This window comes from Pinus tabuliformis, chromosome 9, assembly GCF_031772625.1.
Source record: "Pinus tabuliformis cultivar Carrire ecotype Pingquan chromosome 9, CPIR1, whole genome shotgun sequence".
NCBI classification, from domain to species: Eukaryota; Viridiplantae; Streptophyta; class Pinopsida; order Pinales; family Pinaceae; genus Pinus; species Pinus tabuliformis.
Genome location: NC_142307.1, coordinates 1110612596 through 1110629290, shown reverse-complemented (window position 1 = coordinate 1110629290; position 16695 = coordinate 1110612596). Strand labels below are relative to the sequence as shown.

Here is a 16695-nt window from a genome sequence, read left to right as displayed (position 1 = left end):
ACAAAAAAAAAACTCCCAACAGCTTCTAAAATTTTATTCCCTTATCTTATTGCCAACATGAAAACAGAGTGTCGATGGACAATCACTATGACTAAGCTACTTTGACCAAAAATAGATAAAAATGTTATTGTCTGACTTTATTAATTCTATCCTTCAGAATAATGTGTATTTTGTTCATCCAAAAGAGCCATGACGATAGCAACGAAAAATCCCTCAAATTTTGTAGCAGTTTGTGTAGCTCAGTTCAGAGCCTTAGCCCTATCCCAAAAGGTAACAACACTAACCTGAGATAGCTCTCTGTCTATTTTAACTGATTGATTAAACATTCTATCTCCAACAATGTTTAGATTCCTTGGAATGTCTTTGTACATCTTTCATGAAAAAAAATGAAATCCTTGCCTTATTCTTTTAAACTCGGAAGATTCCAATAATTTGTTTTCTATTCGAAAAATCTTGTTCTCTATTTTGTTATTAATGTCTAGGCCATTTTAGAGCACAAGTAAAGATTACCATACCGCTGTCATCTTCAGTCACTTCTACTCCACTAGTCACTGGATTTCCTTTTGAGATCCATAATTCTTTATTCAATCCACATGTTCAAGAAAAACCTGGTATGTATTTTGTGAAGTTACGATTGTGATGTTAGATTTTGTAAGTTTAGGTAAATGGTTGGAGACCCATAATTTCGAAACTAGATACAAAGTCACTGTAATTTTGAATTTTAAACTTCATATAATCATATCTACGGGTTGCAATTTTTGAGGTCGCTCAAGTGTATCACTTCATCAATTGATGACATTTCCCAACTAAATAAGGTTTATATGTAATTTGTTTTCTAAATTATGTTCTAATTTAAAGCATGCACCAATAACATATTGATTGTGCATATCTTATTCAAATTCAATGATGATGGCATTAGGAGTTTTTACTCATAGTGATGTCATCTAGATCAAATGGATATTTTGTTTGAGGCCTAAAGTTTCCACCTTTTAACCCTTTCTTCCAAATCCATGTAATTACTATTCTGTGAAATTTCATTTATTACTTTAATTTGTTTTTGGCAAGTTTTAAGTCTAAAAACTATTTTTTTGGGTATATCTTACCCAACATTTTGGTAATCCTAAAAAGTTAGTCATATAATCAATAATTTCTCACTTGATTTCAACATACAACATTCACAACTAATATACGGAGTGCATATCAAGCCTATTGTTGTCAACTATTCATCCTCGAATCACCATCATATTCCGTGGTGATTTCCATCTCTCTACAACAATCATTTTTTATTTTTTTGTTTGAAATAAAGAATGTCGTTCTCCTTTAGGATTGAGGTTTATTGGTTGGAGAGTGTTTTTCTAACTAACTTATATAGGAAACTTTAGTGATTTTCACGATGTATTATGACTTTTGTCTAATATAATAATCAATTCGTCTTGTGAATTGAGTCTATCTCAAGTGGTTAAGAAGAAATTGTTATTCACTTCAACCATTTTGAATCTTTGTGATGTGTTCACTCTTTGTGAGCTAGTGGTTGATTGAGACTCTTTATGATCTATGAGGATTATCCCTTTCTTGTTCATTGGATAGAGGATGGGTGGCTTGAAGTTGGGGTTGTAAGTTACATGTGAAAAAAAATAAACATCTCATTTGGCATAGCTTACTATTAGAACATGTCTTGTGCTAGTCTTCGACGAGATGCAGTTTCAAAGTAATATGATATTCTCTCCTTTTTTCATATAGGTATAATTTCTTTCTCCTGGGAAAAAAAATCCAATAATTTTATATTGATAATAAGATTACATCCATATATGCCAGTAGGCATTCCTAAAGGCCAAGTAGCCTCAAAAACTATTTGTTAAGAATTTTTCAGATCTACAAAACCTTAAAAGAATTTGTCACCATGTGATTCATCAAGTAAACACCCTCTCAAAAGGATACATTTGTACTCCTGTTATCTATACATAACTTTTGTCCATAATCCAAAATTTAATCATTTACCTTCCCCTATTTATATAATTTACATCCCTGTTATAGTAAAAATGACCATATAGAACTACTGAAAGCACTGATAATATCATTTTTCATATTTGAGAAAAAAAACATAGAGAGAGTAACAATATTATTTAGTGCCAAGATTCATGAAGAAATTATGTTTGCTGGCCTTCCTTTGAGTTTGTGACTTTCAATGAGGTTGGGTCTATTTCCAAGCTGACTTTGGACAATCTACCTACTTCTTGATTCTTGTTCCTTGTCAAAGGAAACATAAAAATAGAAGGTAAGTTGTATGTTTTGAAAAAGAGGCTGCAAGTGGTACCTCAAAAGTTTAGAGGCTCTTTTCAACCAATTTGTGACTGGCTTTGAGTGCCCATATGCATGAAGGTAGGAAATCTTGTATTCTCGAGCTAAGATGAAACAAAAGTTTTAGAGACATAACTCTGCATAGTTGTTTGAGGCAAGATTGATACAAGCTGAAAAGGATATGGGTCCCTAATACCTTTTTTGTCTTAGTTTGTAAACTTTTTTGTATAAATTCTATTTTGTTTTATGAATAGGTTTGCATGTGTAAAATTCTACAAGTAAAGCACAACCTTTTAAGTGGTGCACTTATGCATTTGGATTGATCCCAATAATGTTATAGTTGGAGATGAACTTTTGCATCAGCTGGATTTTAGTTCAGAACATTTTTCAGAAGGTGGAGGAAAGAGAGGTGGGAAATATATGGTTCAACAAGATGAGGATTTGTGCTCATCCATTAAGAATATTTTTGGTTATAATGAAACTTCATGCATTGATCAACTTGTTTTATATTGTTCATTGTGCACCCTTTTGCATGGCCACTGCCTTCTTCATCAACAGTACAACACCAACTCCATCACTTACTTGGCTTGATTTTCCTTTGTGAGATTGAAACAGAACATAGACATAACTGACACAGACTGAATACTCAACATCCAGTGCTTTACAATGGCAGAAAATCTAGCATGCTGTAACTTTTTTGATAAAATCAACAACATAGAAAACATGCTTAGCATGCAATTGGGAAAGAAACTCTATACCAGCAGTGGTGCTTCCCCTCTTCTTAAATGCACGTCTGAGTTTCCCTAAATCATAAAGAGAAGCATTAGGATGAAATCCATTGTCCACATATATCGTCATGGGCTTCTCATCTCCAGTTTTAGGATCAACAATCTTCAACACAAAAACAAGAAACACATTAAGTACCATTGCGAAAACTCTCCAACAACTCTAACTTTGGAAATTACAGAACATGGGTGTTTTGCACCCTTTATTCAACTGGGATGATCTTATATTTGAACTTCACTGTAACTATTGCTATTATTGTGCGCCAATGAGATTCAACCTAAAAAACAATTCTAGCAGTTAATATTTAACCCCCATTCCTTACCTTCGCTGATTAATTCATATGAACTGAACCAACATTAACTTCACTCAAATCAAAATCTTAAAATATCATCCATATACCACTACTTGATCTTGGTCTTGACGTGAAACTCCATAGTGGTCAGCTACATTTTCTGAGATGATACCCATGGGCAAAAGACAATCTTGTGCTTTTCTGAAAAATTCAACCTATTGCAAGTGGCAGCAAAAGCCATCAATGCCTTTCACACAAATATTTAATGAAGTACTTATATATCTATCCTTGTGTAGGTATATATGTATGTATATATATATATATATATATATATATATATATATATATATATATATATATATATATATATATATATCTATATATATATATATATATATATATATATCTATATATATATATATATATATATATATATATATATATATATATATATATATCTATATATATATATATATATATATATATATATATATATATATATATATATATATATATATATCTGAAGGCTATATTAAAGACATAGAAGAGTATGGACAAAAACATCATTAACTTTTATTGAAGCCTACCTTTGAATTGACAGAACCTTCCCACATAATAGGATTGATAGTCATTAACTCCACTCCTACACTAAGGCTTGAAGAAAACAAATTGAAATCATAAACTTATCTAAACTCAAACTTGCTATGATAATCCAGTGGTAGCAAACATATATTGACATACCAATGTCATAAAACCCAGCTTTAATTGCAGCTGCAACATCTACAATTGCTTGTAGGTCTGAATATCATTGTCTATTGAGAGTGTTGACATGTACAGTCTCCTAAGAAATGACGCAGTAAGCAACATGCAGTTGTCACAAAAGATCGAGCATCCAACAAGAAAAGAATTCATTTGACACATGAAATGGTAAGATATACACTTGGGAATCCGTCATAAAAAGCATCCATCCCGAACTCATTGACATGTTGAGAGCAAGGTGCAAGAACAATACCCACTACAATATCACCAACTTCAATTGGATTAAGTCCAGTCTTTTCAATCAATGTCTGCAGGAATCCAGAGAACATTCAGAGACAAATTTGTGCACTCATGCTTCATGGACCATAATGGTTAGGTGGGGAATTTTCAAACTGCATAAAAAAAATCATGACTCAATTTATCGGTGTAACCACTAAAACATACCTTAAAAACAGGAGAAATCAAGTCATCGGTAAGAGTATCCTTAAATCCTCCACATTTAACCTTGCAAATATGGGTACAATAAGCCTTGCAAAAGTGATAATCAGATAAAGAAAAACTAGGTGTTGATAAACTAATTAACAAGAATTAGGAAAACTCTGAACTCAATCAACCACATATGATAAAATGCAAAGTGTTGGAAGAGACTTCCTAAAAAACCATAAATTGAGCTGGAAAAAATGGAAACTTAGGCAACAATGACAACATCATCACCAAAGTCAACAACTATTTCATAGGAAACATTGTCTCTAGCAGCCTAAGCTAAAGCCTAGTAAAAAACAAATAATGATCGATACTTATATTCTCGCTAGAAGATCCATGTGTTGAATACACTCAACAAAGTCTTGACTCTCTTCTAATGTAAAGAAGATAAAATACATTTTTAATAATATACTTATGGAAAAACCAAATTAACGATGACCTAAAACAAGGGTACAACAAATCTAGTTAAGGGGATTCAATTGTTAGGATTCACCTTGACTCAGGAATGATAGTCTATAGCTAGTGGTTTTGGGCCCATGGTATTATGCCAGTTATATTTGGATGGAAATAATCTTGTAAATAGGCTTATTAGTCTCCATTGTAATGTGCCAAAGGTTCAGCAAGTGTGGGCTCCCTGCCCATTGTAAGGGGCCAAGGGTTTACAAGGTTGGCCAGGCTTTCATGGAATTCTGTTAGTTGGGTTATCCCCATAGTTTTGGTTTTCCTAGGATATTTATGGGGTTGTTAGTGTGTGTGATTGCTTCTATATTATTTTTATGATTATGTTTATTTACCTTTCCTTTTATACATGACACCAATTAAGTTGAATTTAACACAAGCATCCATTAACCCCCGTACAATAGTACCTCAAAAATTCTGAATCCATCAACACATTTGAACATATAACATCAAATTTATTATTTCAACACAGTATCAACTACCATACCCATTGCACAAAATGTTATGAACAACAGTTTTCACCCAAAACGTCCACAAAACACAACACACACAGCCCCTGTCCCAACCCCCACCCGAACTAAATTCAGAAAGGAAAACAAAAATAGGAAGGTTGATATCTAAGCATAGTGTAGATTTCACCATATTTTTTTATTTCAAAGAATTCTTAGTGAGTATCTATTTGTATGGATTACTTTAACTTTATTTATGGTGTTACAATTCCCTTTAGGCTTTTACACAAGACCATCATGTGTGGGTTGGGGTTGCCCATTCCTTAGGGCACATAGAGAGTCGAGTTTTTTCCTTTCACTCCCCTCCATTCTAGTAATTTTGTGGAATTCTTTTGGGTGGTGCCAAACATGGTCCATTAGACCATAATCATAGATAATCCTAAAAGTTAACTGTAACACTTAATAATTCCCAAAAAACTATAGCCTTAAATTGCACCCAATAACCAAAATAAAAAGGAAACGGAGCAAAAGGATCTAGGTCCATTTTGAAAAAAAAACATCTTGTATGAAGTTAAGTTCTACTGTAATTTTTAAAACCTATGTGGGAAAACCTATTAAAGTTTAAAGAACAATAATCTTGTAATTAAATTTAAAAATAAAGAAACCTCTTCATATTTTTTTTGCAAATAAAATGACCTGCAACCTTGGCTCGCATCCATCATCACTAAAGAGTCTAGCTCTGATGTGTGCTACATCCCCCCAACTCTCTTAGATAGTTGAACTGCCAATACCTTGGTCCACATTTAAATGGTTTTGTCTATTATTATTATTCAGGTTGTCATCTATGATTCCATCCTCGAGGTCTATGATTTTCCATCTGGGAATTTTGCATCATTATCCTATAGGAGCTTCAGTAGAATTTTACATTTATACTCAATGTTCTTAAAAAACTTAACTTTATGATGCCAATCCTCTTTGTTCAACTCCATTCATTGTCAATCCCCTACATTCTCTGACTATTTTCTCCACGATACATGATACAGTCTCTTCCTGGTGGTTGTATCATGGAAGTGATACCACCATGGCTTGGTGAGCTAACAAGTTTGAAGGAATTGTACATTTTGCATTACTGTAGGTGCCATTATTTCCATACATCCACATGTGTTGCACGTTCTCTTAATTTCTTCCAACAAGGAGGGGTCTGAATTCTCACTTAAATTTTCTTTAGTCCCAAATGATCTCCTTAGTTACCTATCTGGTTCCTCATTTTTTGAACCATCTTGTTACATAGGAAAACCTTATTACACAAATCTTCACAACAAGACACCTAATTTCCTACAAGATATCCTGAATACTCCTATATTTGATACCTGATTTATTTGGAATATGATTAATGGAGAGTAGAGCCTCTTTCAATATTGAGCATATCATTGCCTTATTTAGTACATAAGTTAGTCCCTGAATTGGAGCCTCAAATTCAGCCTTTGTTTTATATGCCAATGGAGAAAGAAAAAATGATACTATCTTTGTGATTCATTATTACCCCATCATTCCCAAATCTGCCTGCTTGGACCCTAGTTTCCCCATCAAGATTTAATATGAACTGACTCTCAAGTGGTACTTCTCTAGGCAAGGGGTTTAGTTTGGTGGAAAATTGTATCAAGTTGTGGATGTATGTCTATATGTGCTCTTGTTTTGACTATTTTAAATTTTCTTTTCTTTGTTGATAGACCTTGTTGTTTTTCTTTGTGTACCTTGTTTTTACTTTATTTATACTATGTCTAATTTTCACACAATTGGGAAGATTTGTGACACTACAAAAGATGATTGAATGGTAAGATAATATTCTTCACATTCTATGGATTATTACTTTTCTTTTGGTATGCCTATTATAGCATTTGGTGATAATTTTTTGGTTGTCCCTTTGAAGAGGCAAAGTTTTTATTTGCATATGCTAAGTCTCTAAAATTATGGAATTTGTAATCCGTGTACTTGAAGAGGAAAATAAAATTGTAGCCATTATGTGTGTACTTATATCATTGTTTCATAGTTCCATGCATTACACAAAATCTACAAATATCTAGTTTCTCTTCAGACAAGAAATCTCGTGATTTTTCCTTCTTGAGTAGTCCATCATGAACAACTTTGTAAAATAATACTACATTGTGTCACATGTTTATTTTTCAATTTAAATCTTAGTTTCATTGTGAGTAGACATTCTTGGGCCCCTCGACAAGTTTTCCATTCACTGTCTTTGACAATATATTCTCAAAATATATAAAAGTGGTTTAGAAACTACATCAGAATCTAGATCATATTAGACTGGTTGCTTGTATAATATTCATAATTATGCTTGTATTTGTATCAAACAAAGTGCTCTGTTCTTCATTCATTTTATCTACTCAACATATAGCTGAAGCAAAGTAAAATTTTGAACATTGAATGGTTAACAAATTTCATTTGGATATATTTGTGTGCATCAACAATTTGATTGAAAATTTACTAATAAAATGGTGATTATTGAAGCACTAAAGTTTTGAGATATGCAGATCCCTTGTAATTATATCACTCGTTTCAAGGAATAGTTGCTGCATGATTTTGATAACTGTTCAACTATATTAACTCGGACTGGATTGTGTCCTGCATGAGTTACACTGCTCTTCTTCCATATGCTATCACATTCCTTTGCAATATTTGGTGCATTTTCTAGTTATAGGTCATTTATAAGTTATAAATGTCTTTAGAGTTTCACTTCTAATTGAGTATTCAAATGAGGATATTGATTCTCTTATACATAACTATTTTTCCCTCCACCCACTTTTCATAACTTCCATAACCATTAGGTAGGGACCTACAGCTTCGATGTTGCTTTGTTTATTTAGTAAAATATTACCAAGACTTTAATTTATTGAAACTTGTAGAATTTACAATTTATGAAGTTTCAAGGTCTAATTTTTAAAAGTCTAATTCTTTAAAGGGTGCTAGCTCAATGGAGGAGTGCCTGCTTTACAAGCAGGAGGTTGGTGGTTTGATTCCATCGTGCCCTGAAATCCATATGGAATGATGACGATCAATTTTTGGTTACAGAGGCTCTTTGACCACCACCAATGAGCTTTCGTGACATTTTTTTACCCTCAAAAAAATATGAAATGGTGCCGGTCAACGAATGAAACCATATATATGCATTAATAGTGATGACCCTCAAAGGTCCATAACCATAAATCGTTGTTGTTGATATGAAATGGTGACGGTCACTATCCGTCATTATAGTCATTATTTGTGACAAATCTTGAATGTCACTAGAACACCTATACTTCTAAAAATGCGGCTTTTGGTGACGGTCAATGAATGTCACCATATATATGCACCAACAGTGATGGCCATGAAAGATCCATCACAATAAATCATTGTTGTTCATAGGAAATGGTGGAGGTCACTATCTAGCACTATAATCAATATTCGTGACAGAGCTTGAATGTGACCATAACACCTATATTTCTGGCAACGACACCTTTGGTGACGTTTAGCTTTTAGTGACCAAGACTATGGTCCATCACCATTGCTCATATAAAATGGTGATAGTCATTATCTGTCATTATAAATCATTATTGGTGATGGACTTTGAATGTCACTACAACACCTATACTTTTGGCGATGCCACCTTTGGTGACGTTCAGTTTTTGGTGACAGAGCTATGGTCTATCACCATTGCTCATATGAAATGGTGACAGTCACTATCCATAATTATAAATCATTATTGGTGACAGATTTTGAATGTCACCACAACACCTATACTTTTGGCAAAGCCACCTTTGGTGACGTTCATTTTTTGGTGACGAAGGCTCTTTTGACCGTCACCAATGAGCTTATGGTGACATTTTTCGCCCCTCACCAATGTCCTTTTTTCTTGTACTGTGTATCTGCAGATCATGACTGCTGGTACCATTGTTTGAATTGAGTCCATAACTCTATTGTTGTGTTGCAAACCCTATCTCCAATATCATCTAAGCCCCTAAGTGAGGACTAGCAGTTCCACTTGGGAGAATCTTATGGACTTCTCCTTATTTTGTGACCCTGATGTTGTCTATTTCGGTCTTTTCTTGAGCACAAATGGGGTTCCCTGCTCTGCACCCCTGCCTCCTTCGACATATGACTGCTCCTGATCCTTAGTATGATGGGAAGTAGACTCCTTGACCTCTATAGTGGTTTCCTTGTGCGCCCGTTCTTTGTCAGGAGCTTCCTTGGCATCATCTTCCTTCTATTGTGCACCTTTCTCCTAAGTTATGACCTGCTCTTCCTCCTTCTGTTTTGTTGTTGAGGTCTGCGTAAAGGTACTTTCCCCTACCTTTCTTGTGCTCGCGCCTAGATCTAATCGGTGCAGCCACTCCGCTAGACATTTCCAAACAATGTCTTGTACATTTGCCTCTCCAACAAGGTAAGGTAACTTATACCATGTCTTCTTTGGATCCCTGCGAACGTGGATCAAAACATTGTGGAAATATTCTTTGAACTCTATGTAAACCTCCAGCTGTCCGTACAAGGTAGGTGACAGCCTCAGCCTTTGGCTGATCACAGTGTGCAGGTCCATCTCCATGAGCACCCAAAACATTTTGGTCTCTGTGTCCTGTGTTGCATCTTCTGTTTCCCAAAGCGAAGTGAACTTCGCTACCTCTGAAAGGTCTGGGTCTTTAGGAGGAAACTGAATATCCTGTGGCATCCTCCATGCTACTAGTACTATCATAAGTAATAACTAGGCATAATGAAATGCCTTTCCCTCATCCTGGGCCTCCCGACATTTCCCCAAAAACTCCTTGCACAGATATTGAGCCCAGTTTTACTGGAATCTTTGCGAACATTGTGCAGCAAGGGAAATCATTGTCGCCAGAAACTCATACGTGCAGCACTTCCGCATGATCTTTCTTGCCAAGATCTATGTGGCAAACTACACCACTTTGTCTGAAATGGAGCGGATTGAATATCCATGCAACTTCTTCAACAGCCCGAACTCACTCTTCATCTAATCTGCGAGTTTATTTTCTTCTTTTTTTTCTCCAAACACCTCTGTTGGATCCACACCTTGGTAGGGTAGAAAAGTGATCCTATGGATCTACATGTCAGTAATAGGAATGGGTTCTCCTAGTCAGACACACCCATCATACACCACGATGACCAATTGTCTAACACACATGGTGTTAATGTTTATTCTATTGAGGTGTGACACCTAGAGCATGTTCAGTAGGCCCACTTTCTCAACTCCCTCGACCCACTTCATCGACTCTAGTCGCACAACTCTAGTTTCCTCATAGTATATTTTTAACAAATATTTACTCGACGGAAGCTGAGGGAACTTCTCATAATCTGTAAAGTCCCAATCCTCCAGCTTGAGTGATGGAATGCGACCCAATAGCGCACCCTCAAACACCACCTTCTTTGGCAACAATGGTATAAAGATCATAAATTTGGGAGTGTCTGAGTCTTTAGGCACGTTGGATTTTCCCTTATGTGGTCGGATGGACTTCGACAGCTGAGTCGTAGGCTCACTTTCCTCAGCATCCATTTCCTCAATGCCTCCACGAATTTCTTCTTCATATAACTCTTGGGGCTCATGTGGATGCGGTGTTTTGTCCATTTTCCATTTCTGTTGGATCTACGTGGGAATTGTCGTAGTGATTGCCTCATCGGAACTTTCTACAGTGTTTTCTGTTCTTTATCTGCAGCAGAGGGCTTAGGTTTAGGAGACCTAGGCGTCGTAGTTGAAACTCTCGTTGGGACAAGGGGCGATATTTTAGCATAGGGTGAAGCTTCAGATGTTGCAGCTTCAGTTGCGCATAGGGTGGGGGATTATAGTCATTCTGGCTAGAAAATGCTCATGAAGAAGCTCAAGTACGTCAGCCAACCCTAGCGTGAAAAGAGCTCTTCCCAATCTAGGTCAAAGATACAATTTAGCTCTTCGTGCAACATAATGCAAGAAAACTTAAAAGCAAGTCTCAGGATGTAAAGTGTTCTAATGCTAACCATCCTGCCAAATTTATATTCAAATTCAAATTTGAATCCAATTGTTCCCTCCAATTTTCTATCATTAATGCATCTTTGGTGGCAAATTTCCAAAGATTTTCCCCATAAATGCACCCCCCCCCCCCCCGCTCCTCCTAATGGAAATTTTGTCATCTAGTCATCTACACTACACCCAACGGCTACTTTGTAACCCAGCTACGCCGCACCAACCTCCATGGCCTAGCCATCTTGGTGTAGCTCCACTTGGCACCCTACTCTCTTCCATTGTGCAGCCCCCTTACTTCTTCTCTTCGATTTTCAGGCACTGTATCTTATAGTCCCATACTTCCTTGCACCTTCTTGGAGTACTAAGAATATCCCGCCATCATATAGTTATTGCGTAGGGGTGAGATCTCCCTTGTACAACTTCAATCAACTGTCATTAACTCTTCCAAGAAACAATTCTCCATTCAACTTCACAAGTTGAACTGTACTACCATCTGTAATTTCCTTTACCGCATATGGTCCAAGCCAATGCATTTGAAACTTTCCCAGAAATTTCATAAACTTGTTTTCATGTAATAAGACCAAATCATTAACCTGGAAGGTCCGCTTATTGATATGTCGATCATTCCATGCCTTTTCACGTTCCTTTTGCACCTATTGGTGAAATCCTGCTAAGAACCAATCCTCTTCCAACTCCATCAGCCGCATGAGATTCTCCTCCATGGTGTAGCGATCAGCCATATTGGTTAGTGCTACAATCCACAAACTCAGCATGATATATTCCATAGGAATTACACCCTCCTGTCTATAAATCAATATGAAAGGGGTTTGACCTATCAACTTTTTAAAAGTAATTCTATATGCCCACAAAACTACTAGTATGTGTACATCCCAGTCATTTCACTTCATGTTGCAAAACGTTTTTAGACTGCTCTCCAAAATTTTGTTGAAGGCTTGAACCATACCATTAGCTTGGGGGTGATATGGCATACTTTTCTTATGACAGACTTGAAATTCTTTAAGCATCACAACAATCGTTTCGTTTAAGAAACGTATACCCCTATCACTCTCTTAGGACAGCCAAATCGGGATGGGATAAACTCAAAATTAAACTTTGCATCATTGGTTGTATATAGTCCTCTACTAACTAAACTTCCACCCATCGCATCAAGTATTCATTTTTTGTAATAATATAATGTGCTCCAGCCGTTTCCCCTCATGATTGGATCAAACCCACAAAGTCAGTCACCCATTTATCAAATGCTTTCAAAGCGATCTATGGGTTTAAGTCAAAATTGTCCCTCTGCGATGGTATCACCATCTTTTGGCAAGCATTGCATGCTCTACAATATGCTTTTGCATCCTTATGAACTGTTGGCCACCATAGTCCTGTGCGTAGGATCTTCTGCACGGTTGCTCTTCTTGCATAGTGGTTTCCTACCATCCCTTCATGTGCTTCTGCGAGGATGCTTGGTCGTTCAAACTCTGGGACATATCATCACAATATCCCATTGCAGACCATTTTATACAGGTTTCTGTGATCACAGAAAATTAGTCGCGCGAACCACAAACTCTTTCTGTTGTGTAGAATATCCTTCTGGGGTTGTGATAGTTAATAGTAGAGTTTAGGCTTCTGTGATCCATATCAAGTTTACAAAGGATTTTTCAGCGAAGATCACATGAGACATCATTTGTTGACACGTTTCGAACCAACCAGTGTGGTTCATCGTCAGGACAAGTTGAAGAAACAGATCCAGCTTAGCAGGTTAAATAGACAGGGTAAAGCCTCCAACGGCTAAAAAGACAACAACTACTTTTGACTAGGTCCAGGGATCAAAAACCCTATTATTAACCTGGGGGGGGCTAGTCCATTAAATAAAATAATAATATGATAAAAAATATTAAACCACCTATCACACCCCTACACCTGCGGTAGTCTTCCAACCGCTTGTAGCAAGGTGCGGCACCACCGAACGCGTTCTTTTCACCAATAATAACATTCGTGGACTACGCCTACTTTCACATTAACATACTTAGCTTGTGTTTCACAACTAAGTAAAAGAAATTATCCTTTATACTTAATGAAGCCCATACTCATTCATTATCATCATGCAATTAACCAAGAACATCAACAATTGCAACAAGTATAAAGGGGAGGGGCAACTCCCCGTAATGTGAGTCTGCCCGACAATTTTATTAAGAATATCAGATTACAATACAAGTGTGTCTTGGCTGAACCAAGTCTCACACTTAACCAAATATTACAACAGAGAGGCAACCCTGCCTTTACAACATCTTGTGCATCTCTTGCACGAAGGACGGTGCTCACCCGAGCCACCAAGAATCCTTGCCAAGTCTTACACCAAGAACAGCACCTTAGAGTCCACCCCGGACACCTCTGTCCAACCTTCGACTCAATTCCGAGCTCACCTTCCAAGTGTGCAACCCCTTAAGAGATGAGCGCATGAGATATGCGCATCTCTCTTCCCTTTCTGCGCACTTCTTTGAACTCTACGAAGATGTGAAGAGTGAATGAATGATAAATGAGCTCTCAAGCTCTCTTATATATATGCTCCTTAACTTGTTTTCACATGTGGGTTTACAAGGGGTGTGCAGCCCCTTGGCCGACCCCCAAAACCACATTCATGCACCCATAAGCCTATGTACAAGTGGGCTTGTACATTTCTCCCCATCGCATATATGTGTAATGCGCTCCAACACTTAGTCGCATAAGTGTTTGCTTATCGTCGCATTGTTTCGTCACATTTTCTCTGCACGTTTTGTCACATTTCTTCCGCAGCTCGTCGCACGCCCGTGTCGCCGCGCCCGCCCATCGTGCATCCCTCGCCCGCCCGTCGTGCAGCCCGCGCCCACTTCGTGCACCCGCGCCCGCCCGTGTGCCCGCGCGCCCGCCTGTGCGCCCGTCGACCGCCCGTGCACCCGCGTGCCCGTCGACTCGCCCGGCGCCCAACCGCGCCCGCACTCGGGTAGAACTCGAGGACCTTACATCCTCCTCCACCTGAAATCGTTGTCGTCCTCGACAACATACCATCCCGGTAGCCATCCACCAAGATCATCATCAACCATGATGTTGACTTCTCTACACAAAGCAACCATCCTTGCAACATATATAGAGCCTCATCTCCATCATGCTTCGACTTAGTGACCAACTGCCACCAAGCTCACCATACCAAGGTATGCTCTCCATCAGATGTCATCTCGATCCATGATTACTGACCTCTTGTCTTCATCATGTGTCCTCATGTGAACTGCTGCCATGATACTCCAACATAATGCCAACACATCTCTGCCCACTGCATGCCCTCATGTCTCGAACTAGTCGGATGGCCAGTCCAACTGCCACGCTCAAACCATGAGAGTGAACATCCTCATGCCACCATCAGTCGTTTCTCAAAACATTCTGCCACATCCTTGACTCATCAAGAATCTATCTCCATAATCCATGCTCAAGTCCATGGAAACTCCATCCATCTCATCTGCAACATGTTGTCCATGATGTTTGGTTTCAATGTGCTATATGAAATCAGCCACATCTATCCCAACATCATCATGTGTGAAAAGTAGTTGAGTCTCGGCTCAACCCATGCCCAAGTGCAGCCACCAAGGCATCATTATCATCATCATCGTTGTAACTCCATCACTCCAAAGTGTCTCATATCGATCCTCCACATCAAGTCACTCTTCCAAGCCATGCCCATACATGTACTTTGAAAGTATGCATCCCATACTACATCAAAGTAGTTGTTAAAAAATGGATAATGTCAGCAAAGTCATCGTCTGCAACATGGAAAAAAAAGATTTGTGCATCATGAAACCCTTCTTCCAAACTGTAGGCTCATCCCCAATCTTAATTCGAGAAAGATGATCAGGACTAGCATTCAATCATTCGGGCTTCACAATTACCTCAAAATCATATTCCTGAAAGAGAAATTGCGATCTGTAGATCTTCCCCCCCAACACAGGCTTATTGACTAGGTATTTATAGAAGAATGGTTTGTGTACATCTTGAAGTGTGCACCTAAAATATAGCGTCAGAATTTCTATAGCACGTACACCATACCCATTCTTCACGCTCTGTAGTCAAGTAGTTCTTCTCAGCCTTATACAACTTCCTAGTCACAAAGGCTATAGGATGATCAATAACACCTTCACCTGGTTGGGTCAGTACTACACCTAGCGCAATACAAGAAGTGTCCATATGCACATAAAGCTCCTTTTTCCAATCCAAGAATACTAGAATGGGAGCGGTGACCATTTTTTTCTTCAAAATATCTAAACTATTCTGACACTCTTCATCGCAACAGAATGTCGTGTCTTTCTTCAACAGTTTCTCCATTGGTGCAGTGATTTGCGCATATGCCTTGATAACTTTTTTATAATATCTCGTATGGTCCAATGTCGTATGTATTTGTTTCACATTCTTCGAGGCATCCAAATTGACAATAACAGCTACCTTGGCAGGATCTACCATCAATCCCTTCTTGCAAACCATGTGACCTAGAAATATCCCATAAGGAATAGAGAAGATGCATTTTTTCAAATTCAAGGTGATCTGATGTTTGCAACGAGTGTCTAACATAAGGTGAAGACTTGCAACATGGAGATTTAACAACCCAAAGGCACTCCAATCATCAAAGTAAACTTCTAAGAATTTGTGGATGAATTCCTTAAAACTTGCAATTACTAGGCATGAGAAGATCACAGGTGCATTCTTCAATCCAAATGGAATTACCGTATATTGAAACAACCCCATCCTGAAATGAAGGTGGTCTTGTTGTGATCCTTCGACTTGATCTTGATCTAATGGTACCCCGAGAATCCATCAGTGAATGAATAGGCTTCCTACCCTCCAACATTCTCCAGGACATCATCTATAAATGGCATTGGAAATGGGTCATTAACGCACGCATCATTGAGCTTCCTCAGATCTACCCATATCCAGATTTCGTCTTGTTGCTTGTTTTCCTAGACTACCATAGGACTTACCTAGTCTGATTCTTCTACTAGCTCAATGATCTTAGCTTCTAGAATTTTTTACAATTCCTTGTGCACTTTTTCCTTATACTTTGGATTCAAATGGTAGGGTTGCTATTTTACAGGCTTTGCATCAGGCTTGAAGGTAATCTTCATCAATCCTAGGTCCCCTAC

At 37.7% G+C, this 16695-nt stretch overlaps 1 pseudogene; it reads right to left on the bottom strand.

Moving 5' to 3' along the window:
• Window positions 1–2811: 2811 nt before the first annotated feature.
• LOC149152545 (3-ketoacyl-CoA thiolase 2, peroxisomal-like) lies at window positions 2812–10243 on the bottom strand (annotated as a pseudogene).
• Between the last annotated feature and the right edge of the window lie 6452 nt (window positions 10244–16695).